Genomic DNA, 25,983 nt, shown 5'->3' on the forward strand with positions numbered 1-25,983 from the left:
AGCGAGTTTGTTGTTCCTATTTTGAGTGCAACACGCAGCCCATCTTTACGGCTGGTATTATCAACATCTCCGGCTCACCCCTAACAGAAGCGATGAACTGAGCAGGCCGAGGGAATGTCAGGGCAGGTTCGGCTGCCAGCAGCAAGGCGGGTTATAGCCCATCGTTCCTCACCCGTATCTGTGCAACACGGCTCTCACTGTTAAAACAGCAATGAATTCGTCCAGTTGGAAATTAAACCCCATGACCATCTCATTTTTACCACAGCCGCATGCCTGCTCCTTTTCATGCACTGCTGCAACAGCATGAAGTTCCCATGCCAGGATTTCTGTCATGTACTGCCTTTACGGGGGGAGGGGTTCTGATTTGAGCATTGCACGGAGATGTGCTTATTTTTCCCGCTCAGTGCTGCCTGGCAGTGCATTGAGCTGTACCGCCCAGAGCCTGTTTGTACCACAACAACCCGCAAGGTCTGGGCATGCGGCTCCAGCTTCCCTGCAGTCGCCCCCTTACTCTGGAACTCCCTACCGCCCCACATCAGGTCCATTGAATCCCACTCAGCCTTTCGCAAATCCATCAAAACTAACCTCTTTTTCTGACTGTTTTAACCGGGTGTTTATGACAATTTGCACCTGCATGTACTCTGTGTTACGCTGTAAACAACTTTCTCTGAACTGTAACAAGTAATACTGGGCAGCTTCTTTGTAACCCTTAATCAAGCCTTCTTAAACTCTGACATAGCGCCTCGATGCCTGCGAGCTGCCGTGCGCTCTACAAATGTAAGTAAATTACTGAGATATATTTTTTGATCCCCCTGGGCCCCTACTACGCTAGTATACAGTGAAAAAATGCAGTAGTCTTCTCAGCAAGTACCCCAACCCATTGCCCAACCCATCCGTTGGCCAAACACTAGCGCTTCCTTTTTTTATAAGTAATTCAAGAGTCATTTGATTAACATGTTTTGCATATATTTTTTGTTTTTATTGTTTTGCTTAAATGAACACATTTAAAGAAACAATATATCAATACACATAATTATATTTTGTAAATATAAGGTCTCAGCAACGGTCTGTCAACCTGCTGAGCTCTGCTGGTAGCCATCTACTATAGAGCGAGTTTATGCATCCCTTAATGTACTAAAATCACTGCATTACCAATAGTACTTTGGGTGCACCACTGCCATAGAAGTGATTTAAAGTGGAATTCATCTTTTTCTTCTTGCTGTGGGTGCCAAGCCGCTACCTGCATGAGGCACCATATGTTACAAAGAAGCCAGGGGCCCTCGCGTCTGGCATGGCAGCTGTGGCAGAGTCTGCTGCTACTTCAGTGCTGTCACAGAACTGCAGTAAAAGCTAAATGGCTATTACTCTTTCCGAAAGTTAGTGCAGTGGCTTAAGCACTACCGTGTCGGATTCTATGTAAGATATGTAGATGAATGATTGGAATGCCAGCAGGCTGGACTTCTAACTATTCTAGGCAGGGAATAGAAAGGGTAACATTACTCTCGCTCTTATCATTTTTTGTCTTTGTCACTGAGGTATGAGTCATGGTTTCAGGTATGTGCCCCGATTGCTCTCTGTCCTACCTGCCATCTGGGGTGGATTGGCCTATAGGGAACTTTGGAGATTTCCCAGTAGGACCCTTCAACCTAGGGCCCTTATGTGGGCGGGGGATCGCCACTGGACGATGATGAATCTGAATCACTTCAACGTCTACGTGAGACTTCCACGTACCTAATCTTATGGTGAGTTGACTTCTCCTTGAGTCATCTGGCGAGCACCTTCGCTGGGTGTTGTCTATCTTCACCCGTTGCTGTTTATATCTTTGGGGGGGATTATCATTTTTTGCTGGTTGATCTGTCTTCTGCTGGTGGGAGACCGCCAGTACCTAGAACGGGAGGTTTCCCATCTCCTGCTTTGCTTCCTGTGTGTGCAAGGCTTCTGGAAGTATGCAATACGGACCGAAAATGGTTATCGCGCCCACATTTGTCGCAGGTGTGTCCTACAGCTGGGCATGGACTGACGTGAGGGAAGTTGTATCCGTAGTGATAGTACTTTTTCTGATCCTGCATCTGCGTCTTCTCAGCCGACTTCATTTGGCATCGGGGTGCAGCAGGTGCGGTGTGTGTAATTTTAATACTGCTTAGATTCAGTTTGAATTGAGAGCGCCATTTCTGCTCTAGCGAGCTGCAAAATTGCTTACAAGGATCTTGGTTTCTGCAGCAGTTTCTTGCGAAATTCAGGTAATTTGCAGCTGGGGATCATTTGAGATTTCAATGCTTCTGTGGAATAATGTTCAAAGATGCAATTTTTCAGTCTTTTGCGCAATCGCATGACAAAATTGTCAAGTGTTTATCCCTTTTCTTAAGTAGAGGTGTGAGATATGTCGTTCGTAGGGGGAGTGGTGAAGTAGTTATTTAGCAATCAATGTTGCCCTGGAATGTGTTAGTTCTCTCAGGCATCTCAAACATGATGTTGCATACAGTCGGCCCCAGTGAATGCACCAAAATGCCTCTTAGGCGGCATGCCTCCCTTACCCATGTGCCACCATAAGCCACCTCCATCGTGGTGCCAGGCTGCTACTATAGGAAATGTCAAAAGGCAGGAACGCCTGTAGTTGCAAAGATTCATGGCTCCCTTGCTCCCTGGCAGTGTGACTGGGTGCAGGGGGGGTGAGGAGGTGAGGCGGGGCGGAGGCCCGGCTTGATGAGTCGTGTCTGCTTCATTGTCAGACATGGTGACACCACATGTGTTGCAGGGGAGCTTATTATCTCACCGGACTCTCCCTGAACATGTGCGCTGTCAGTGGTGATGCTGGGTTCTCTGTAGGCACGCTGCTTGCCACGTGGGGGGAGGCGAGCCAGTGTCGTGTGCACAGCGTGGCACTCCTGGAATATGGTCGCGGAGCAGGGGCGCAGTGTGCATCCATGGCAGAATTGATGGCTGCAGTGACAAGCAGCCCCCCCTCACTGCCGTGCGCAGCTGAATGTGAGCGCCACTCGAGCGTCGGGTTCTCAGCAGGTCTCGACAGGCAGGATTGGAGAACGCCGAAAAGAGAGCAGGGCTCGGCATGGGAGGCCGTCGGCGCTTCCTCCTCGCCATTGTTGAGTATTGAATGCAGCATGCCATCAATGTGAACACAATGAAACACGGAGACGGTGTGTATGCGTTATTCTCCTTTATTCAACTGATCTATGCATCTCGATTCTCTGGTGGTAACCCTGCCTCTGAACTTCCCTAGCAGTGAGATAGGACAGACAGACTAAAGCGTGTGTCTGTTGACAGAGGACTACAGTTCCTTTCTCTCACTGGGGCAACATCTCCATCCCATGTGCGCGAGAATGTTGCCATGTATGGTGAAGGGGTGTTTAAGGGGCGTGGCGCGTCAGTAAACTAATTCGAATGTAGGTGACATCTGCTGTGTGATTTGAGAGGTATGCTCGGATGGGAACCCATTATTTCTTTTCTCCACCCAACCGTCAGAGAGCATAATAATCCCTTTGCATTGCAATACTCTCGTATATATTTTAAAGCACGTTATGGATGCCACAGGGGCCATAAGTACTGTGACGAGGAGAAGGACTAGGACTAATGTAGATTATGCCAAGTAATCCGTGCATTACCACCACATCACTCTACTTACTTGTGAAGTATTCGAAAGGTTAGTGAAGGATGTGTCTAAATAACGACTTAGGCCTCAGGTGTGCTGCAACACACTGTTGATGTAGGCCACCAGGAGCCATGGGCACAAAAGGAGCAGTCTTAATGCTTTGTTACGTGTTGCAGATATAGCACAGGCATACATGCCAACATTCTGTAGCACCTGGGAGGGTGATTATGTTACAGAAAGCGGGAGCATCGAATTCACTCCTTGTATTTCATTGGTGGTAGAATTCTTTTAAGAGGGTGAACAAAAATAGCAACAATTTCAATTTTTTGTTAGAATGTATGATACACGTCACAGCAGGTAGGTAAGAGCGCATGACATACAGAAGGTAAGGGTGGATCCACTGACACACCCTCTCTCCCAGCCAGCCTGCATCCGACTGCAGAGCTCTCAAGCTTCCCCTTGGCCATGCATGAGAAGGCGATCCAGTCTTGTTTTTGCTTGGAATTGTAGTTCTCCTAAATTCCAGATGGGAAATAAAAAACATACAAGTTCCAGAATCCAAGCTGAAAAAAGTAAGACTGGTTGGCCTTCTCATGCATAGCCAGGTGCAACTTTAGTGCTCATTAACCTTCTTACATAGAACACTCAGCAGCTTACTGCCACAAACATTCAGGCCAACCCCCATGATTTAAGTAGGAGAGTACTGATTTTTCTATTGGAAATAAAACTTTAAAAAAATGTTTTACCTTCTCCTGTCTAAAATAATGTTACCCTCAATGCAATCCAGTGGGAAAATTCATTTTTCCTGCTTTTGGTGACTAGATCTCTCTCCCGGGTGCTGTAAAATGTTGGCATGCATGCATGCATAGGATTCCTATGACAAATGCAGGGAAGGCAGAACAGATAGAAAGTACATCACAACACATATTGCCCCTTATTGAAACATCAGAAATTGTAATTGTTTATTCATTTATAGTGCACACTCGGCCTGTAGGCATCTGGGCGTAGTGCATGTTGCATATATCAAGGGATCATATAAATGTGTACAAATATAAACAGGCAAAAAGTGACATCAATGTACATATACACTAGGGGTGTCACAGTATTGGTTTTATGGCGGTATGATAACCTTCTTGCCAAATGACGCTATATTATGGTTATCGCGGTATTGCAGGTGTAGTTAACTAATCTTAACAAATATTTTCCTAAAGGTCATACATTGTCAGCATTTTGAAACTTGTCTCTGCACATATTTAGCTGATCCTCCAGGAATGTAAGGTGGCTGCAGATTTGGCCTTCCATGGTGCTCACTCGATCGCCTTGAATGAAAGAGTGATTAGTGGAAGTGTTAAAATGCACATTTTTAGCATTGAGCTTGCTACTTGGTCACAGGTCGTCGCTTTGAAAATCGGTCTCAACATGCATTATTTTGGAACCACATGGCATGGGCATTATGACCCCTCGCTGCCATCAGTCATAAATGTTTGTTTTAATAGAAAAGTCACTCATGTGATGTCTGAAAGCCCATGTCATTGTGTTTCTTTTGTCAAAATGTCATAGCCAACACACACTTACCGAAAGGTTGCATATTGATCAAATCACTATAGCTTGCCTGGTGTATTATAAAGGTCTGATGTTGGAGTCACCACTGATCATGTAATCCTAACAGGACAGTGTTCAGTAGGCGCTGTTCATTAATTTCTTGATTCTTGCAATACATGTTCATTTACCTTCTTAAAGATAGTGGCACAAAAACCTTTTCAAAATGACAAAGTTAAAGTACATATCGGCACAAATATGGCCTGGGCCACCACCTCACCACAGCCCCATCATTACCATTTTCCCCAGGTCTGAGCGCATTAGGACCCTTGTCATGTGAGTTGAGACGGAGGAATGCTTTCATGGGTGGTGTCACAAATCGAGGATAGACCTGAGAAGTATCTCACCCCCATTCCTCTGGATACTTCAAATTGAATGTAGAATCATATGCAGAAGGCAGGTGAAGGATCAAGCGAAACAACAACTCTAGTGCCAGTGTGCAAATCTACACGATGGACAGTGAGGGGGGAAGTTTATATGCTAGCGCAAAGCACTGATGGGCCCAGTGTTCATACAGTCGACAGAGCTAACATTTTTTGTGGACATGCATCAGAAGGGCATCCAGTTCATTTCCCACTTGGAATTCTGGGATGTGCAGTTCCCCATCTTTCAAATTGGTGGAAAAACTACAAATCGGCTGATCTTTAACCTGACTCTACTGATCACAGATAAAGAGCGGTCACAGCATCAAAGCTGCTTTTACTAATGTGGCCTCACTTTCCTTATGCTCTTGTCTGTCAGTCCACCAAACAAGGCCCCCTTGGCAGACGCCACATCCCACAGTGCAAGATCCAGATTGCGCAGCACTTTCTTACTGCAGCCTTTCCAAATCAGATAGAAAAGCTCCCTTAATAGCTGCAGGCCCTAAAACTCTATACCGGTATAAACAACGCGACGGTTATTTTAGTTCAATTAAGTTGTTCACAGTATCTATAACAGTGTACCCCTAATATATACAATAGATAGCTTTCTAGTTCTTATTTAGGTGGAGTCTCCAGAAAGCAGTACCGTAGGCAGGCCCGGCGGTTACCGGTCTAGCGAGTGCAGCCACTTCTTGATGTCAGTCTTAAAGCAATGGAAAGGAGATATGACTCTTAATGAATCAGGGATGGAGTTCCATAATTGCGCGGCCAGGACTGGGAAGCTGGCCCCTCCTGTTTTCTTAAGTTTGAACTTGGGAATTCTAAGGCTGTTAGAATGTGCTGTTCTGATGGGTCATGTAGAGGTGTGTTTGGTAAATCTGTCATATAGGTACAGGGGAGCCTTGTTGGACAGACATTTGTGGGTGAGGTTGATTTGAGCTTGATTCTGTCGATTATGGAAAGCCAATTGGTGTTGCGTCTCACGTGAGAAACATGCTGAGATTTCGGTATGCCTAGAGCTGCTCTTTGGGCATTGTTTTGGATTGTCTGCAATTTAGAGGTGTAGCGTTTGCTGGTGCCTAGATATAAGGCGTTGCACAAGTCCACTTTGGAGAGGATTAAGGCTCTTGAAATTGTAATACAGCTGGCCGTGGACAGGAATGGTTTGCACACACTAGAGAGAGTTAAAGATGCATAGAGAAAACATAATCCAACATTCATGCTCCATCCAGAAAACTAATGACCTCCCCACCCCTCCCCTGCACATGAAAGATCCATCAGCTACCCCCACAAGTGCGGAAAAACTATGTTAATGGGTTTCAACAGCTACACAGTCAAGTAAAAGCGCTCTTCAAGCAAGAAAAGCGTTGCACATACCGGCACACATCCCAAGACTGGAACCCATAGACCTCCTTATGAGCCAAACTGCTTCACATGCCCTACAAGACTCTGGACTAAAACTCCAACCTCCTGTCATATCCTTCAATGCTGAAGCAATACAAAAATTATTAAATCGTGCTGAGGGTGTACACTGCGACAGCAAAAAGCAAAAGCATACCAAACCAATAATCCATTTGAAATACATGTAAAGCAGAGTCACTCATTGCCTAGTAAAGCACACATGGATAGTAAGTGCAAGAACACACACAACAGGAAACATGTTGCACTAAGCTGTGTGTGCGATTCACCTGCAGCAGGGATACCTATTCACAAAAGAAGAGCAGACCCACATCACCAGATGTGAATCTTTCAGACAGCAGGTATGAAGTAAAGAATTGTGCAACACTCACAGGAAAGCAAGGGGAATGCAACATAGGTAATGCTGTACCCAAACCATAACACTGCATCACACTAGCAAGCAAACTACCCACCAAAAATTTAAAACACTGATGCCTCCCCCGCCTGTTTTACGAGACAGATGACTGTAAATGCAAAAAGCACAATGCAGTCCCTCCGACCCACAAGCCAATAAGAAGGCACAAATATGCAAGTGGAAATACGTTTCTTACAAGATTGATGGTCCCGTATCTCACATCTGCCAAGTGCTTGCCAGCTGTAGGAAAACATGAATTGTTACGGATGGCCTCAAGAACACACCAACTCTCAAAGACAATTCAAGGGTATTGATTGAAATAATTGAGGAATGTTCACTTAGGGCCATCCATCCCTCTTTCATATTCCCCAGTCGATTCCCTCCCTAGCCCAGGTGTCCCTAAATCCCAAGATGGTCACTTCAGATATGTAACCCCTACTGTCTAGGTGACAGGCTTGTTGGGGTGCCCTAAGGGCAAACACTCATTCTCTCTCTACCACTCGGAACACTCTAGTTGAATACTAACCTCAGTCCCACAATAACATTTTTACAAGAAGAGGTGCCTTCCAATCACCCAGATCTCACTACATCCTTTACTTGTGCTCTCTTGTGCTTCTCCCCCTGATATTCTAGTTCTTCTCTCCCTACCGTCTACTCTATTCCTATGTTGCTCCTCCCTTCACCTAAACCTGAAGAAACACATGGCCATGACGTTTTTAACCTTTTTTGCACTTCCCCTGCCATTGTTTTCCCTCTCTGCCGGTTGGTTCTCCATGCCACTTCCTAGCTTCCTTTTCTCCACGCTGGGTTGCAGGCATTAATAAGCAAAAAGCATGCTTTTATTATGCAGGTCTGTTGGAGTTTGGAACGGTGGACCGCCAAAACTATAGTCAGTGTGTATGTCCGCCGTTGTTGGATACTGGTGGCTTATCAGAGGCATAGTTAGGTCCAACGTTTGTATCATGTAAGGATTTCATAATAAAATGAGTCCTAAAACAAATAAAATGAGACCTGCCATCCTTGCAATAGAAATGACATGTACCAACTTTGACATTGATTGGGGATTTCTTCATCCTGCTCACTGTCCTGTTTAGAAGGGAGCCAGACTCCATAATACAAATGTGCAGTCACATGTTTAGCTTCCTTCGCTGTAAGAAACTCAAAAGGATGGAGCTGAGAGTTCAACAAGAAAACTTTCCCATTTTTTGTTGTGCATTCATTTCCCGAGGAATACAATAACCCACAGAAAGTGTATCAGAAATGAATTTCCATCAGTGCACTATTCTAAGATGTGTTGTGGAGTACACAGACCGCTGTTAATGCGCTGGTGCTTCCGTGAAGTCTGCCTACCGTGGCTGCTGCGTGTGGCAGGGTCAGACCTGTCGGTCGCCTTAGCCTGGGTAGGGAAATCGCCCCTATTAGTGTGTACTTACGCAGATAAAAGTTATAGATTTAATTTTAACATAGAGGGGCTGCAATTAAAGAACATAATTGAAATTGTAAGTCCAATTCTCACTGAAGGGCATGCTGAAAAGTACCCAGGTCTGCCGCCGCTTGGAATTTGCTAAAAAGTAATTACATGTCATGGTTAGGCCAAATGGCTTTAGACCACACTGAAATTCTCCTACATTGCATCCAAAGCAGATGCTTAACAAGATGCACCATAAATTCACGTCAGGCAACCATTAATGAACAAAATGCATTAATTTCAAAGAGAATCTGTCACCCAGATTGTGATCCATCAATTCCAAAAATGTATTAGCCATTGGATGTCAACAGAGATACTGACTGACATTCAGATGCTCAGCACCAAACAGCTGCCTTGGATTCGTCACTGTTAAAGATTATTAAGGTAGTAGGCGGTAATGATGCAGTGGGTGTACACTCAATCCAAAATACACAATCAGTACGACAGGGATCTGCAGAGGGGGTGTGGCTTAAACTACTCCTCATGAGGAAAGTAACATAACTAGATAATGTAATTACAGAGCACTCAGCCAAACCAGCCGCCCAGCGCATCAGCGGACAAAAATGACTCTGTACCAGTGTGCCGGTCACATGACCGCTGATAGGCGGCTGTGGTAAGGGAACACCGGACGGAGTGACATGCCTGGGAGGACCAATCAAACAGTAAGTTCCTGAGCTCTGGGGAGGTGGTCAGCCTCCAAGTATCCACGAGAGTTTGCGAAGGTCATCATTCAACATGTATCATGTGAATGTCCACTTTCTCACCAGCTGCAGGGTGTCTCGTGTTCCATTCTCAATAGTGCTGACCAATGGCAGTGTGTTAAAAGTTCCGGCAGTCAGCATAAATGTTACTTAAATAGACAAAAGTTTTTTGCAGGGAGGGATGTAAATAAATGTGGTGCCACATGGGAGGTATAGTAATGGGAAAATGTTAAACTATTTGCTTCAACTACACTTCACTAATCAACGTAAAGTTCGAGGCGGTGATGTCCACGAACCATTCAAATCCTTGGGAAACATAGAAAAAGTGAACTGTCCAACTTGCAAGTGTTTTGATGGATTTCCCACTGACACAGAGCAACACAGCTTCTATCCCCGGGTCCGCGCTTAGAAACCTCTGGGTATTACGCGCGTTATAAATAACCTATCATATCATTGTATTTCTTGGTACAAAACTACATATTCCAATTCAGATGTCAGCCTTTCGATCAGAACCAACCACTGTTCTGTTTGATTTGTGCTCACAGAGCTGTAATAAAAAGCATTGCCTCTTGCACGGTGCTTGCTCCACTTTTTGAGCTCATGGTTTTTTATTATGCTCTAATTGGTGGACCCCTGACTACATCTTTGGAGGCCCCAGCGACATCTCTGTCCTTTCTGTACCACTGAGGGTATCCAGGCCTCCCTCCCTGGGGGCGAGGATCTAGCGACCGCAGCCCTGGCTATGCAGACGCAGAGGTTCACCAAGGTCTGCCAGATCCCGAGCGTCATGCCACGCTTATTGAAAGGGTGAGCCTGTGGATGAGGCTCAGTACCGAGGGGACATAAGGGTATCCAGGACGTGAGTATTCTAGTGCAAGAAGATGCTGCAGAATAGGGCATGCTTACAGAGGAGGGGGCATAGATTCTTTTGATGGTGTATAGGATGCATCCTCAGGAGAAGGGAGGACGATAGGCTGTAATAGTGTAGATATTAGAGAGTACCACCCGATAGGGAGTGGGCACGCCTGAGATAGAACGGGAGGGGTGTGTAGTGTGTGACGAACTCCCTTAGACAGGAGAGGCGCTTAGTGCAGATTGTATAGTTGCATCATTGGGGTAAAAGTTGTGCTGTTTTTTTTTGTTTAGGGACACGCGTGTGGTAGTCATTCAGTGGTGAGGGCTCGTGGTGGATGAGCCATCACCAAGAGGTATCTCGTGTAAACTAGCAGGCTTTGGCATTTTAACAGCAGGAGTGTGCCAGTGATGCATGGTTAGACACTGGACACACTTGCGCTAACATAGGGAACGGTGAGCCCATGAAGAGGGCTCTCCAGTACTAACCTTGAGTTAGTGTCGGACCTGTGGAGAGGGCCAGAGTGAATGTTGAGAGGTGTGATTGGGAATAAAAAAGGAAAAGAGGTGCAAAAACAGGTGGGGGGGAAACAGGGGAGGAGAATAAAAAGAAAGGAAGTAATGGCTTATGTGGACAGCCCCCTGGACCACATGTGCCACAAATTACCACAGTATCGTGATAAACTATTAAAATACAATTTTCAGTTCACCGAAGACACTTCAGGGCAGTGCTTCAATGCTTGGCATAGGGAAGGGACATTTGACAGTAAGATAATGGGGACTATGTTCTCATACCTATCAACGAAATATAAAGGGTCTTAGCCAAAAAGCAGGCAAAACATATTGGGACTCTGAAAATTATACAAGGAGACTAAAGGTGAAGAATTCAAGAATGAAAAGATCGTGGGAGGGTGAGGACCGAGCTCACCGCCCCGCTCTATGGGTTATATCCCGCCTTGCAACCAGCCGCAGGGTATACTAACCCTCTGCAGGAAACCTCAAAGGGAGACCATGGGAAAACAATGGGGGAAAAGAAGCACAGAGAGGAGGTGCACACATGGGGCAAAAGAAAATATCTCGCAGGCATTGTAAATAATGTGAGCCAACAAGTGGATGTGTTGTTCAGTGAAGCAAAATGGGTGATGGAGGAGGCGGTGAGGAGGAAGAGCAAGGGGGATAAGAGAGACAGGCTATCACGAAGAATACAATTCAAATTAGATGTGGAGGACAAAGAAGTAGAAACAAAACAAGACAATGAGGGGGATGAGGAAGATGTAGCTTCAGGCGAAGTGTTGCTAGTAGACAAATTAAGTGACGGGGACAGTGATGTATGGACACACGACAAAATTAGGAGAAGAGGAAGAAAAGAGCAGAAATGAGAGGACAGTGACTGATGTGACAGGGACTAGTCCACCTCCTTACATAGTAGGTAAGGGAAGGTAGAAAATAGGTTAACATAAACTGTCAGAGAGGGATGGGACCTAAGACACGCATAGTGCCGTTACTACAGAAGGGACAAGGGGGAGCCTATAATGAGCCCTCGCAAAAAATGGACTGGACACTCTAACATGTAGCTTGCCCTGCGTCATTGCCGGGCCAGTAAATGGGTAGAGGCACTCCAGTAAAGGACAGCAGTGGTAACACTGGCCATAGGGGACATGAAAAGTTTGGTTGCCGCAGTTATAGGAAAACTGGCAGACAAAACTTGGAATCAGGTTGGCTATAAAGTAATGAAATTGAGCACAAATGCTCATGACAGAGCTCCATTTAATAATTGTCAAGCACACGTCTGGGAGGTTTTAAGAAGCATGTATCCAGACCGCTATGTCCTGGGGACAATGCGAACTTATAAAATGAAAGATGACGACCTAAGGCGAGTTTAGGATCTATGGACTCAAGAGATGCGAAGGTCCTGGGACGAATGCATGCCATTGTTCTATCACATACTAGTAAAAGGACAACAGAAGTACAGGCTTCCTTGGATAAGGTAGTGGGTGGAGAAGCTAGGGGATGGCCCGAAATACAAGCAACAATAGTACATTACTATATCAGGAATCAGGAAAGCGGATGGCAGGCATCCAAGAATGCCACGAAGGCAGAAAACACATTAGTTCAAAAGAATCCGGCCAAATACACCATGGAAGGAGCACTGTTGGTGACATACGGGAGGGTTTCCCGTAGGACAAACACCACAACAAGGAGGGTACATGCAGCCACAGCATGGACCACAATGGGGAGCACCACCACAGAGGAATTACTTTCCTATAGGAAGAGGATTTTCACAACTGGGAAGAGGAGGGTATTTAGGAACAGCTTACAGGGTTTTCGGACCATGCTACATATGTCGGAACATGGGACACTTAACGCGCATTTGTTAATTTGTGCAAAAGGCACAGGCAATCCAAGTACCGCAACAGCAGGGGCTCCATTGGCAGCAAATGCAGTGTTCTCCAGGACAGTTACAACCAGTGCAGATGCCATTACAGCAGGGAGGAGTGCTGGTCCAAGGAAGGACAATCAACAGCAGGGTAATGGTCCCAGCGATGGTGTAGCCACCCACAGCGGCAGGCGGATCCAAAGTGGTGCTACGGCAAAATGTGGTGCCCCATTGCACAGGGGTCAGTGTGGTAGGACGGAACCCTTTTCCCTTCCCACTGAATAACACACAGCAATAGGTGGGCCCACAAAAAGTCAGAGCATGTTCAGTCCTAGCAGTAACGGACGACCCCAAAGAGGAACCCGAGGTAGCAGTGAAAATAGGACCAAGAGAGTTCTTGTTTCTCATAGATACAGGAGCAACCAAATCCTATGTCAGGGAGGGGGGATTCCCATTATCTAACAAAGTGATGGATACGCAGGGCTTTTCTGGGGCAGTGGTCACGGTTCCAGTAACAAGATTTACCATTAACCATAGGGACACAATCAATGTTCCCTCTAAGCTGTGCGCATGTACGCTTACCCAGCTTCCTTCTGAGTGCCGCTCAGAGGAGTTTTAACAGCGCACACAGACATTGCTCACCTATGCTATATTATTGAATAAGACACAAGCCCCAGCAATTACCTGCAATTTGCTTTCACTTAAAATAATTAACTGGTCCTGATATTCTGGTCCAGCTCATTTACATTACCCTACTATGCAAGCGTGACCTTAAAAAAACGAATACAGCCACAAGAGGTAAAAACTAATATGAAAAAATGGCTCCATGAACAGAAAAATCTAGCTAAGATATGCCTGCACACATTAACCAAATACTGTCCCCTCACCATCCATGACTTCTATGCTTTACTCTGCCACACATTTACTTAGACCTCTAACCTCTACACAAGATCCCATTTAGATATTACCCGACAGCCATGACTCTTCTTCGCTTGGCTCTGCAAAAGTTTACCAGACTTGTAGCTACATGCACTTGTTTTAGGTTTGTTGTAATTTAATTAATGTTAAAGCAACAGACGTTCTATTATTCATGGTGCCTTAGCAAAAGTGCCCTTTTGGAAGGTCTTCCAATGATTACACTGGCACCCCTGAGATGTGTTCTGCATGCTGTAGCACGTCTTGTCAAAGGACTCTGGAAATTCGACCCTGACGCTCTTCCAACTGCACTGGCCCCTGCTGCAAGCCCCTACAAGGCTGTCACCCTGAAGTCCCCAAGCTACCTGACTGAGAAAATCAGCATCTCTAGAGGCCTGCATTCCACCAGACATCAGGAAATGTGCAGCCTTGAACTCTGATGGCGGAGGAACAAAAGAATGAGCTGGTCATCAGACTCACCCCATTGCTGCTACCATTCAGGAAAGAGCTTAAGACCTTCCTTTTCAAGGAATGCTTCTCTGTAACACATAGGCTCACACGCCCTCCATTCCCCACCATACTGATACTCTGTGATCTGCACCTCAATGTCTCCTACCCTGGTTGCTTATAGATCCCTTGCTGCAAATTGCCCACCCATTAGCTCCCACTCCCTTTTTCTCTGCTTGCCTTACTATGATTAGAAAGCGCTCTGTTGGTTCCCAAAGCTTGGTCTGCGCTCAATAAATATCCTAATAAAAATAAGTGTCACCCACAGTATGTTTCCCAACTATCATCTCAAATATCGGATACTGACTGTAAGTAAGCAGGCTACTTGGATGTCTAACCTCATCCCATGCTTTCTATTCTTAGAACATATTTGCATTTATTGTTTGCTTGTTAAGCATGTATACAATAAGAATATACTGTTATAAAGCGCCCTTTATGACACTCAAACCCTTTAAAGGGGTCCCCTTGCAAGTTAATGCATTATAAAACTGAAATATTAATTTGCTCTATGGAATTTGAGTAGGCAAATGTCATGCTATACTATAGTAGTAGAGCAACAAATATTCAGAAAGTAGAATGTTTTTTACACACTCTGCATCCTTTCCAAGTGTTCAGAGTTGCATTGGGTATACACTTCTACAAATGATATTGTAAGTCGCTGCTCTACAAAAAACGGTTTCACTTATCAGTTGTATAATCCTACCCAACTATATAAGGGTGGGATAATTTTCAAACAATTTTGTATGGACTGCAAAATAATAGTGTACATGCAGATTCTGGATGCGTGTATTACAGGGCGGAAATTCTGACTAACAACTCACCCGGATAACTAGAAAGGACAAGGAAGAGTTCTGGAAGGCAATTGGAGTTCGGTGTCTTAAGAGCGGTTCACAGTGGCTGGGGGCTTTGCAACACAGCTTATTCACTAGTGAAACAAAACAAAAGTACATAAACCAGGCAGAGGGAAGCAGGTGTCCACTTGGGAAGAAATTGGGCTGAACCAAGTATTTCAACTGATTCAACAAATTGCTTCACGATCCCTACTCCACCTGCCTTAATCTAAAGGAAGTGTGAGAAATGGGACTTTCAACTGGCTTACTCTGAAACAGAACCACATGTATGTCCTGAAGATGGCTCTAACATTTAATCAAGTGAGCACGTGGGTACAAGTGTATGTCACGAATAAAGAGCCGAAACATGTGTCTACCCGAGGAAAAAACCCAATATTTCCCACTATCGAAAAAGACACAGAAAAGTAGCAAAGTAATCTGGACTTGCAAAATTAAAACTGTTGTAGAGTTGAAAAAAACAATGCAGAATGAGGCTGTAGTGCAGATTACTAATTAATCACTGTTTTGCTCTGCTCTGTGATAAAGGGTGGGTGAAACTATAGGCGGAAATATGTGCAGAAATATGTGCTATGTCCTTTTACTTCCTGTGTCAGGGTAACAGGAAAGGCTCCGACAAGAATTTGCTCCCTACTTGGAGTGAAATGAGTTTTCGGGGAGTCCAAAAGTCATTAGCTTTGGTAACATAGATACTGTATGCTTATTACAAATGTTCTTTCCCATTAAAATTCATCTTGCGATTGGGCAGAAATATTATTAGAGTTCCTTCCTATGCCAGTGCTCTGCTGGTCACTGATTCTAAAAAATATAAGTGGATCTTTGTGGGCAGAAGCCAGGGGTTGGCTAATATGTGTTCATTGATTTCCATTTTTGTTGCGCTCATTGTTTTCTTTTTTGGGAGTAAAAATTGATAGTGTATATGTCTATTAGATGTAAGGAGGGTTTGAGTAAGTGTTGTCACAACTCATTTGACAACTTAATGTGGATAGTCATCAGAAGCCAGGGAATTTTGATAATCATATTATGTGATGCAGTTATTCTGATGCAATTATCATTCTTACACAAATTATGAAAGGCATGTTCTCCTGGCCCTTGAAGTACTTCATTAAAGTGGCACATGAAGTCCTATTGGCATGTTTAATTGTCACATTCCTTTTGTTTGCCATTATTCCACCTCCAAATATTGTACCTGAGGACCACTCTGGTTGTGACGGTGCACGGTACAAAGACCTTTAACACTAACATACTGTCTAATTTTATTTTGACAGCTGCATCAGTTATGAAAAGCGATATGTTTTTCCAGTGGCATATAGCACACATGTTTCTCTACACAGGATAACCTTTGCTAGCTACTGTGGCAGATCTTGATATATTGAAATGGTTATTAAGTTCCCTTTATAATCACATATTTATGTTTATTTAGCCTATTTGTTTGAAAAAGATCTGTAAGATGCACCTTTTACACAGATTTGTAAAGAATTGCAGTGGTTGGGAAGGGGAAATTCAAACTTTCTTCGGAGACGGTAGCTCACTAATTAGGCATGCTCACTAAGTGGCTTACCTGGTAAGTCAGTTGCACACATGGAAAATAAAGTGTGCACGAAAGGCAATGAGTTGCGCACTTGGAGAAAAATAATTTGAGGGAACATTGGACACAATACATTGTGGCAGCCTTACTGTACTCCAAAGATACACCCATTATTATCTTAAGGGAGAGACCTGCTCAGCAAACTGAATGAAACCATATCATTGACAGAGAAAGAGATAGTGCACTCCCACCTGGCATTTACTATACCCGGGTAGCAGCTCTTCTTTTGGCAGCACACGCCCCTTGCGAGTACAGTCACTATACCACAGCATGTTCCTTTACGGAAGTCGAAGTTCTGCTGGGATAAGTCCTGGGAATACAGGCAAAGGTGTTCTGACTGGCTTCAGAATTCCTATTCAGACCACGGTGCCAGAAGGGTGACTTAAAGGGGAAAACAATGGTGTCACAGCTGGAAGAAGCAGTAATACGCAAAGACACAGTGATTCTGTGTGGAACAGACTATGGCAACATGGTGTGGCAAACAGAGCGACTTCGTCTCAAGGCTTGTTCAACTCACTATCTGAATTCTTTCACAGTAAAGTAGCAGATATTTGGCGCCAACATTTTGGGAAATTAACAGGTGATGGTTACCACCACCCTTGGCGATGACCTACACATGGAGAGCAGTTGCTGGAATAGGTTTCCAGTCTTCAAGGCCTCTGACATCAAGGTGTTGGGCATCTGAAGTCAGCCGTCCCCTCTGATCAATTCTTTTGACCATCCTTAAAATGATTCTGCCATGTATAGTGCCTTGCATTGTAGAGGCGGTTAACGCCTCTTGCCGGGACAGTGTGATACCTTTGGAGCTAAAACAGGCTACAGTGATCCCACACCTGAAGAAACTATCTTTGGATGTGACAATACTGGCTAATTTTCGTCCTGTCTCACTGCTTCCTTTCTCTATAAAGTTATTAGAGTCTAATTGCCCCACTGCTTTCTTCTTTTTTGGACTCATCCTCTTTCTTCGACCCCTTTCAGTCGGGTTTCCGCTCGGGCTGGGTTAGAGTGTCCATAATCAATGATTTGACTATGTTAGCTGATCAGGGCGGTGAGGGAGCCCTGATACTATTAGATCTGCCACGCCATTTGACACCGTTGACCATGCCGTCCTGTTATCTCGCCTACAGGAAGCAGGCCTCTCAGGACTGCTCCTGGCTTGGTTCTCTTCTTTTCTTACTGATAGTGGTCAATCTATTTCTCTACCTCCCTATTTTTCATCTTCTCAAATTCTATCTTGCTGTGTTCCTCAGAGTTCTGCCTTGTCCCCCATTTTGTTCAATATCTATACTCAGCCGCTGATTCGCCTCATCCATTCCTATGGACCCAGACTCAAGAAATCTGACTGTCTTCACGTATCACGGAACTAGATTTGAGCACACTCGACCGCCCCAAGGTACTGCGTATTGCCCAGTATTTTCAACACGATAATACAAATGGATCTATGCAATGTGAAACATCAAGCATGTTGATGATCTGCTAATATGCAGTGAGACAGAAGAAGAGTGTAGAACAGACTCAGTACACGTTTTGTCACTACTTGAAGAGAAAGGGTATAAAGTGGATAAGTCAACATTACAGTATTGCCTAGAAGAGGTGTTCCTTGAGTAAATAATATCCATTGAAGGGCGTATAATAACAGCTGAAAGGAAACAGGCCATTAATTCCATCACCCGTCCACAAACGGTGAAAGAGATTCAGAGGTTTCTAGGTCTGTGCAATAACTGCAGCACATGGGTATTTGATGATGCCACATTTACTAAACCCTAACTGCAGGGCCTTAATGAAGCACAAAAAGAGAAGAGGGACACAAAATGGACATCCGAGATGAATGACAGTTTCACGGAACTAAAAGACACACTGGCACATGCACCAGCGTTAGCTACCCCAAATTACAGCAAATAATTCTGTTTGTTCTCGGATTCAGCTGGCTCAGTGATAACGGTTGTCCTCACACAAAAGAAGCCGCAGCGACACCAACCACTAGCTTACTACAGTGGAAGCCTAGACCCAGTAATGCAAGGACACTTCCCTTGTGAACAATTGCTTGCTGGTGAAGTTTTGCAATTTAGAAGGCGTCAATGATTACCATGGGGTGTACCGTAGTACTGTATGTGAAACACTCATTATTTGCCATTCATGAACAATTGAAACCTACACTAACAACCCAAAGAGCATTGGAGTATGAGGTCATATTAACCAACCCAGCCATAGGGGTGGTAAGGTGCCGAAGTGCAAATCCAGCAATCTAGCTAGCAAAAACAATACACAAAGGGGATTACATACATGATTGTGCAGCACACATTGACAGGACGGAAGGAAACACACAGGTAAAAGGGGAAGAAATAGGAGCAGACATAGTCTATATTGACTGGTTATCGAGTATTGACCCAGAGACAGGAAGGAGACAAATTGGTGCAGCAGTAGTGTGCTGCATAAACAGGGAATATGTAATAACATCTCAGCAGTGACTACCTTCACATTACTCAGCACAGGCAGCAGCATTAGTGGCAATGATAAGAGCACTAACATTGATGGAAGGGCATGCAGCAAATATCTTCTACGATTCTGCCTATGCCATGTCAACTATCCATTTGGGACTGACACGGTGGGAAAGGAAGGGGTTCAAAAGAAGTGTTGGGTCCTCTGTACAACATGCAGAACTACTTAAATAATTAATTGAAGCCCTAAATGTTCCAGTAGAGGTGGCAATAATAAAATGTGCCGCACACACAGGAAAACAAGACAGGATATTATTGGGGAATGAAATGGCCGACAGAGTGGCAAAAACAGCAGCATATTTACTGGAGGGAGGGGGAGTTCAGAGATACCCTGGAGAAGGGGAAAAGGTGCCACTCATTGCAGCAGAAAGGAAGAACAGTGGGGAGGAATAAAGGGAGTACAACTTTAACACGATCCCCATAGTACACATAATAGAATTACAAGGAGAGGTACCAAAAGAGGAAAACGATATGTGGATAAAAAGAGGATGTTCACTGTCTCCAACTGACTTGATTTGACGACAGAATAGTAACATTGTTAAATGTAGCTTTAGAACAGCTGCATTTCCCCACCCATGTGTCCAAAGAAAGCATAACTGAAGAACTGAGTTAGGGATGGTACATTCAAAACATGCATGAGCGAGTGAACGAGTTAATGAGAAATTGTATGGTTTGCAAACAGTTTCTGTCTGGCTACATTTTAAAAACAAGGAACAATACCACAGCCGGGAGGGCCCTTCCGGCACTTGTATATTGATTATGTTGACATGCAAGAACTATGTTTAGTTTAGTTTATTCATTTATATATGCCTCCTACAGCTACCTAATCATAGTGGTCTCCATTTTCGCGTTGGCTTGAGGCGGGGCCCTGTGCAAAGAATGATTATGTGAAGTTCCTGGTGAGGGAAGTATTCCCAAGATGGGGTGTATGCGAGGAAATAAGGCAGGTAATGTCCAACACTTCACCAACAATCTCTTTGAGGAGATAACACGTCTCTTAAGGCTCGAACACAAACTTTGCACGGTTTACCAGCTGCAAGTGAACAGAATTGTGGAGAGAATGAATGGATTAATAAAAGATCGATTGGCTAAGGTAACAATGCTATGCGGGGAAATTGGCTTTTTTGTCTCCGTCTTGCACTTTTCGCCCTGCAAAATTCACCTTCTGGGGATTATCACTGGACTGCGCACAAAATTGTAATGGAAAGGAGAATGCATGCACCTGTCCCGCCTTCACGTTCAATTTCGGATGCTCTTCCTAGCTCAGAAGTACTTGGCAATTAAATGAAAGACTATTTAATTGAGATAACCAATGTGCTTCTCTACATATTCTGACAGGTCCAGTAATCTACAAGTGAGCCAACTAACATTGAAGAGTGTGCACAAGCCAGTCAAGCATTTCCACAAGCACAGCCTCTTTATCCAGAGGACAAAGTACTTAGTCGAAACACAGTAAGAAAGTGGAAAGAGCCTCGGTTTTGTGGTCCTTTTGAAGTGGTCTTCTCAACACCTGCGGCAGTGAAAATAAAAGAACGTTTGCATGCATTCACCACTCAGACGTTCACTGAGATACCAGCAGCACATTGGGAAGAGGAGGAATCACTTGATGGGGAGTATTAGCCAAATTACATTAACATTTTGTACTATAATAAGGTGTTATAAAAGACCCACATGTAAGGAACTCACAGTGGCAACAAGTAAGACAGACACAAGTGATCACAGTTCAAGGGTGTTTATTCAACAATGAATGCTGTCTGCAGGTTGGAAAATGCTAAATCTAAACCTAAATCTAATATGGGAGCAAGCGTTGACCATCAAATGAAAAATAAGGCAGTCCTAGTGGTGTTGTGTCAAATAAAAGGACCTATACTAAGAAACCTATTGCCAAACCTTACAACTAATAAAAAAAGGGTTGTGGGATAGCTCTCAAGAAAAGAAAGAAGTGTTGTCAAATAATATGTCCGGATGCAGTAGCCTGGGTCTCCCATCCCCACGTTTTGAACACGGGGTAAAATGGGAGCTTGGAGCACAGTCTCTGGCTTCTCTAGCACAAGACTTCAGTTCCAATGGCAGTTCTCAGGACCATTGTTGGCCAAGTCTGCTTTCCTTTGAAAGTCTCTTGCCTTCAAGGGCCTGTTGTGTTCAATATGCAAAAAACAAAAGTTCCTTTAATCAAACAAATAAAGTTCAGTTTCCAATGCTAGGGTGATAATGATTCACCCTGGATCCCCCACTTCTTGGTGTTGATCCTTCTCAATTGCATTCCACAGTTCACATAGGGTGAGTTTTTCACCCCTGTATCCCCCTCTTCTGGGTGCTGACCCTTCACGTATGGTATTCCTCAATTTTTATACCAGTTCTTTTCTCAAAGAAGTTTGGATAATAGCTTTACCCCTGGTTCTCCCTCGGTCGGACCCCTCTTGACTGCCAATACTTGGGTGAGGGCTTCACCCCTGGATCTCCCTCGGTCAGGCTCAGATGTTCTCTTTAGCAGGATTTAGTTTCCCTTAGTTTTTCAATGTCCTTTCAAACAGTTCGTCGTGGACACTCGTCAGCATCCCTAGGTTGGGTTCACACTTGCTAACTTCACATTCACAATTGTTTGCAGGATTCACCTCCCTTCCCTTCAAACTGCTTGTAGATCAAAGTCTTTCGATTGTACAGAGATTTTGCTTGACCCATCCGTATGACTACTTTGACCTATTTCGCTGGCCCTCCTACGGCCTTCTTGTATTTGTAGTTTCGCGCAGATGGGGATTGACCAGAGTCTCTTGACTTTGCACCCGCGTGGTGCCAGTTTCCCTTGCAGCTGGTCTCACCTTTTCCACTATTTACAGTTCTTTCATAGTTCATCCAACTTGGTTTAACACTTGCCACTTTGCGATTCTCACTCAACACACCTTGGTTCTTATCATTTCCCCTTAGACTCACCAGCTGTGATGAACCGCTCGGCTTTTCTTCCTGGAGTCAAGGCCGGTACCATGGTGCGGGGGCTCCCCTCGCTCCTGCTTGTCGGCATATGCTTGTCCCATGTACCATTGTCATCTGTTGCAGGATACTTGTCCTATTGTTTTCAGTCTTAGGCTCTCTTCTATGAAGGTTCCGCGGGTTCTGGGACAAAAAGGGCAAGGTCACTTCTCTCTTCGCCACCCTATCGATTCCTGCTGCCTTTTGCTTTCTCTTGAACTGCGGCGCTTGATTAGTCATCTTGTCGTGCTGTTTGCCTTGCTCGTACTGCACTCTCTTGCTCCACCTTTTATCCTTGTGGTGAAAAGGAAGGGCCGTCAGGTGTGTGTGTGATTCAAGTTAATTTCCTGACTCTGCCTGGCCCTCGGGTTGGGACATGTCAGGTACACAGTTTTATTCGATCAATGTTTGTGGTGTGCGCAAGTGTTCATGTCAGAAAAGGGGAAGGGTTGAGTGTCAGAGTACCCTACAGAGTCAGAAGGGAAAGATGTGTTATATGGAATCATATCCTCGTATTTGGATTTAGGGTGATCTCGGAAGGGTATGTTTTGGAGGGTTTGTTAAATGGACGAGAATGACCGGGATGGAGAACAGAACAGAGGGGATTGTGGGAACGGTAGTGTTCTGTCAAAGTGGATTGGATGTTTGGAAGATGACAATCAGAGGGACGGGATTGGTAGGGTTTGTGGGGTACAGGGATTGTGAAATAAACAAGGGGGACCGTGTGAACTGTATAATGTTACCTGAGGGCGGACACAGAACAGAAAAATAGGGTTTTTGGAAAAGACGGTTTCTGAATGTGACAGGGTTTAAGATCATAAAGGATTGGCTCTGTTTGGAGATATTATTGGGTTTAGGTAGGTGAGATGGTTTATTGGCTTTAGTTACAGGAGATTTATCGGGAGGAGGATGTTTAGAATTGGAGTATCCTACACAGGTCTCAACGATCTTATTTCTTCTTCCATGGTAGTATACCGTGTCTCACCTGGGCATACCGCCGAGCACAACACCGGGCTCACATACCCATGTGATCCTCCCTCACTCTTCCACCCCAGGGTTGGTATCTGAGAGCGCCAGCCCTTCTCTGGCCACCTGAAAAAGGGATTCTCGAGGTCTTGCTGGGAGAATACCCTCAGGTTTCTCACACACAATAGAATTGGAGGCTGGACAAAAAAAAGACGAGGGGGTGAGATTAAAGAGAAGAGTGGAGTAAATGCAAAAAGAGATGTATTTTTTTGCATGTTTGTTTTCTGCCTCCTTCTCTTCTGGCATTTAGCACATAGGGATAAAGTGGGCCCATCAGCTGGTGGTGATAGGGAGACATGCACTAAGTGAAGTATAAATAGCCCAATAGAATTATACAAAATTGTTGGGTAGGGAGCAGACCTGGCCTCAGAATACCTACGATATGGGGTAATGAGAACAGGTACCCACTGTCCATGAAGGAATATACTGTAAGACCTCCACGGGGTACAAAGTGCCATGGTGACACACCAGACCCTTCATGCAATCCAGGGTTTGGTGCTGCACAATGGGAAGTGGGAAGAGGAATGGCACAGTGCCGTGAAGAAGGGTGGGTGGGCTTCGAAGAAAGGATGGTTAAGAAAATAAATGTGAGGTGTGAGAACATTTGGCACAGTTATGTACATGCATTAACATGGATAAACAAAAACCCTAGCCACAGAACATATAACCGCTCACACAGTATTCTTTGTGTTTCAGAGCAAATGGAACAATAATGCTGGGGATGAATACCGGTTGCAGGAGGACGATGTACATTGCAGCATTGCAAATCAGAAGGGGACTGCAGCTGAGATTAACTCCTGGTGGGTTTGTGGAACGAGAGCAATACGGCCAGCTACTTCCAGACTGGAAGGGGGTGTGTGCAACGGTAACACTCTATAATCCTATCTTTGTTGTGCCCCGCCCAGACTAGTTACCACTCAATGAGTTGTCCACGTGCAAAGAGAAAGTTCCAGCAGAAATACAAAGAAACCAACACAAGGTAACCAGAAAGAAAAGGTCAAGCAGCAACTATATCTCTGCAGAATTTGACAAGAGCATGGAGAACATTCCACCCCATCTGAAATTATTCAGCTCAGCATCTGTCTATTTTTACCTCACTCCTGCTTCCTGGGGTACAAGCTGCTGCCAATGCAAAATGGTTGCAAATCAAGCACTATGAACTGCTTCAACTGGCAAATGCAACTGAAACGGGACACAACGTTTGTGCGTGAAGAACTACGGGCCCTGCGTTCGATGACCCTCCAAAATCATTTCATTTTGAACCTCCTGACGGCAATGGAGGGAGGGGTGTACCATAAGGTAGAGAGCATGTGCTGTACCGCAATTCCCCCTAATGATTCTGCAAATGAAACAATCAAAGACGCAGTAGAGGAAATAAGAACAATACATACGAGAATACTCAAAAAAACACAATTAATTTCATTGGCAACCTGGCTGGATTATTCACTTGGGCACCCAACTGGCTTGAAGCAGCATTTAAGATAACTGTCCCTGTGCTTGTCATGATCCTCATCACCACTTACAGCGTTCATCTGATCAACCACTGGTGTAAGTGCCACCAGCATAAGACCAGTTACATAATGGCATTACAGAAAAATGAGCTTGAAGAAGTATTAGTTGTGGAAAACTCCAGTATGAATGAAAGAGAGAATGAAGTAGAAATAATGTTCACAGCACCGCCACCAGACTTGCAAAATTACAAAGCATTATGTTGAGAGTGTTCACCTGATGTAACAAAGATACTGATTTTTGGGTAAGATTTGGATGGGTATGAGGAGGATGGGGACATGACCACGTTAACAAGGTTGTGGGTGCGCAAGGAAAAGGGAAAAGATTAGAGGGACTGAAAGGTCGATCAAAAGATCAATCAAAGGGGGACATGTGTTAAAGGCGCAAATTCAATCACCAGACATAAGACTTAATCAGCACAGAAGAATTTCAGTCAGTGAAATAGAAACACTATCTTCTCAACGTCAAAACACTTAAATCGAATCAGCATAAATCACATGTATCTCCTCCATCCTCATGTTTTTACTATTGTAATTTATTGATATGGTAAAACATTAAAATCCATGTCTAATCAAGATTAACTATTTTCTCACAAGAGCATTTTACATAATGCAAGTAGAGTTAAACATTTGATTTTCTATGGGCTACTCTCCCCTCTGCACTTCTTTCTGGGTAAATCAGTCCTTTTGTTTTCCAATCTCCAGTTTGTTGTTACCCTTCCAGTCGCCATCACCCAAATCCATATGTCATCATTTTATTCTTCTGTTCTATGGGTATCACATTATATTTCCTTCTAATCCAACCTCTTGTCTGTCGGGGGTGTGGGTTTCCAACCACCCGACAGGAAAGGTGGGAGAGAGATGCTGTACCCTTTCTCAAGAAATACCAATTTTGGTTTTACACTCTAATTGCTGACTCATTGTGGCTACTTCTATAAAACGTACAATCCTAGGTTCTATAAATCGAGGTGAACATTTGTAGATGTTTGATAGTTGAATTCTGATAAGTCTTGATGATTCTACCCATTTTCACAAATTTCAGGCCATTTCAAACATGATGAAATATCATTCTTTTTTCAAGATTCTGATAGAGCTTACTTTTCTCTACAAACTGTCCAAATATGGTTTTCTAGTCAGGGGTCCACCAATTAGAGCATAATAAAAAACCACATACTCAAAAGTGGAGCAAACACTGCGCAAGAAGCAACACTGTTTACGTCAGCTGGGTGAGCACAAATCAAACAGAACAGTGGATGGGCTGTGATCGAAAGGCTGACACTTGAATGGAATATGGCCAGTTGTTTTATACCAAGAAATACAATGGTTGGAAATCCAATGAAACATTTG

The 25,983-nt window shown here is 44.3% G+C and overlaps 1 long non-coding RNA gene across 1 annotated transcript; it reads left to right on the top strand.

Annotated features, from left to right (window-relative positions):
- Positions 1–2,670: 2,670 nt before the first annotated feature.
- LOC138516921 (uncharacterized) lies at positions 2,671–25,212 on the top strand. Its single transcript, XR_011282330.1, has 2 exons — positions 2,671–3,155; positions 23,825–25,212. It is a non-coding gene; the product is annotated as an uncharacterized lncRNA (long non-coding RNA).
- The last annotated feature ends 771 nt before the right edge of the window (positions 25,213–25,983 follow it).

Source organism: Ambystoma mexicanum, chromosome 6q (assembly GCF_040938575.1).
Source record: "Ambystoma mexicanum isolate Mex_15411 chromosome 6q, UKY_AmexF1_1, whole genome shotgun sequence".
Lineage (NCBI taxonomy): Eukaryota > Metazoa > Chordata > Amphibia > Caudata > Ambystomatidae > Ambystoma > Ambystoma mexicanum.